The 2,605-nt window shown below is 43.4% G+C and overlaps 1 non-coding gene across 1 annotated transcript; it reads left to right on the forward strand.

The window, feature by feature from the left end:
• The first annotated feature begins 2,125 nt into the window (after positions 1–2,125).
• LOC126501013 (U6 spliceosomal RNA) lies at positions 2,126–2,230 on the forward strand. Its single transcript, XR_007591485.1, has one exon. It is a non-coding gene; the product is annotated as a U6 spliceosomal RNA (small nuclear RNA).
• Positions 2,231–2,605: the final 375 nt, after the last annotated feature.

Below are 2,605 nucleotides of genomic sequence, written 5' to 3' on the forward strand. Positions count from 1 at the left end.
ACCCAGGCGCCCAGATATGGTGGCACACGCTTACAAGCCCACTCAGAAGCTTGTGCCAGGATTGTGAGTTCAAAGCCAGTTTATATTATGTCATAAGTTCCAGACTAGCGGGGTTATACAGTGAGACTTTGCCTCAAAAAAATAAATAAAATAAAAATAAAAATAAAAACAGTCAAATAGTGGTGGTGCATGCTTTTAATCCCAGTTCTTGGGAGTCAGAGGCAGATCTCTGTGAGTTTGAGGCCAGCCTGGTCCAGGACAGTCAGGCAGTTACACAGAGAAACCCTGCCTCAAAAAACTTTTGAAAAAGGAAAGAAAGAAAGAAAGAAAGAAAGAAAGAAAGAAAGAAAGAAAGAAAGAAAGACAGACAAACAAAAACCCCACAAACATCAAACCAATGGGAAACCTGGCAAAAGATGTGAACAGACATTTTACTAAAAGCAATGCACAATGGCAAATGGACATGAAAGGATACACGGCATCGTCAGAACTGCTAAAGTGAAAATGTACGGCAGTGCTGGCAGCTGGTGAGGATGCAGAGCCACCAGACTGTCCACACTTATGCCTTGTCAGTGTGCACACCACACTCAAAGTCACCGTGGAGGAGATATGGCAGCTCTCACATAACTCAACACCTAACGAAAACCAGGAGCTATGCCCTTGGCCATTTACCCTAGAGAAATCAACTTAATAATCAGACAAAACTTCTGCATGCTTGTTCTAGAGACTTCATTTCTAGTAGCCCCAAGTGGAAAACCACCTCTCCCAGATGTCCTTTAGTGGACGCATTTTAAGCACATTGGTAAATCTATTCCATGGAATACTACTCAGCAGCAAAAAAGAAAAGAGCTTTTGCCACTTGTAGCATCTTTGTTGGTTTTTCAAGAAAATCATGTTGAATAGAGGGAAAAAAAATCCAGGCTGGGGAGATGGTTCTGCAGGTAAAGGCACTTATCACCGGACTGAAAATTTAAGTTTGATCCCTGGAACCCATATCATGGAAGGAAGGAGGCAACTTAGGAAAGCTATCCTTTGACCTCAACATGCATGCACCCACATACAAACATCACACGCACACAGCACACACACACACACCTCATACACACACCACCACCACCACATACACACCACACACACACTGCTGCCACCACACACACACACACACTGCTGCCACCACATACACACCACCACCACCACCACCACCACCACCACCACATACACTGTTGCCACCACACACACTACTACCACTACATACAAATACCACACACATACCATTACCACCACATACACACCACACACACTGCTGCCACCACACACAAACACACACACTGCTGCCACCACACCACACACACACACACACACACACTGCTGCCACCACACACACACACTACTACCACACACACACATTAGGCGGAGGCTTATTCATTCCCTGCTGCCCAGACCCGAAATAATCACATGGAAACTATATTAACTGAAACACTGCTTGGCCTATAAGCCTATAGGGCCTCTTGTTAACTAACTCTTATATCTTAAGTTGACTCATTTCTGTTATTTTATATTTTACCACGAGGCTCGTGGTTTACTGGTAATGTTCCAGTGTGTCTGTTTCCTAAAGCAGCTACATGGCATCTCCCTGACTCCACCTTCTTTTCTCCTCCATCTCTGCTTGAAAATCCTAGCACCTGGGAGGTGCTCTATTCTGCCCTGCCAGAGGCCCAAAGCAGCTTCTATTAACCAATGGTAACAAAACACGTTCACAGCATACAAAAAGAAATCTCACATCTCACACAAAACACACACACACACACCACACATATACATACACACCACTACCACCATACACACACATACAAATGAATGAATAAATAAATAAATAGCTGGAGAGAGAGATGGCTCAGCAGTTAAAAGCTCTTGCTATTCTTATTCCAAAGGACATGAGTTCAGTCCCTAGCACCCACATTGGATAGCTTGCAGCTGCCTGGGACTCTAGCTCCGAATCTGATACCCTCTTCTAGCTTCCTCTAGCACTAGTGCACATGTGGTATGCACACACACAGACACACACACACACACACACACACACAAATAAAAACTAAAAATAAATCTTCCTTTAAAGGATGAAAGTATGCTCACACCAACAGCAAATATACTAAAATTGGAACAATACAGAGAAGATTAGTATGGTCTCTGTGCAAAGATGACTCAAATCCATGAAGTATTCCATATTTTTTAAAAAAAATGATGAGCTGGGAGGTGGTGGTGCACGCCTTTGATCCCAGCATTTAGTCAGAGGCAGCCAGATCTCCATGAGTTTGAGGCCTCCCTGGTCTACAGAGTGAGTTCTAGATCTGCCAGGGCTGTTACACAGAGAAACCCTGTATCGAAACAACAAAACTTAAAAATACTATCTCAAGCTATGCAGTGGTGATGCACACCTTTAAACCAAGAATTTGGGAGGCAGAGGCAGGTGGAATCATCCAGAGCTAATTCCAGGACAGTCTCCAAAGCTACAGAGAAACCCTGTCTTGAAAACAAGACAACAACAACAAAAACCCTATCTCAAAAGCATACATACTGTGTTAAGGTTAATCTTGATTTTTAACCT

This window comes from Alexandromys fortis, unplaced genomic scaffold (assembly GCF_014885135.2).
Source record: "Alexandromys fortis isolate MF-2015 unplaced genomic scaffold, M_Fortis_MF-2015_v1.1 scaffold_7, whole genome shotgun sequence".
NCBI classification, from domain to species: domain Eukaryota; kingdom Metazoa; phylum Chordata; class Mammalia; order Rodentia; family Cricetidae; genus Alexandromys; species Alexandromys fortis.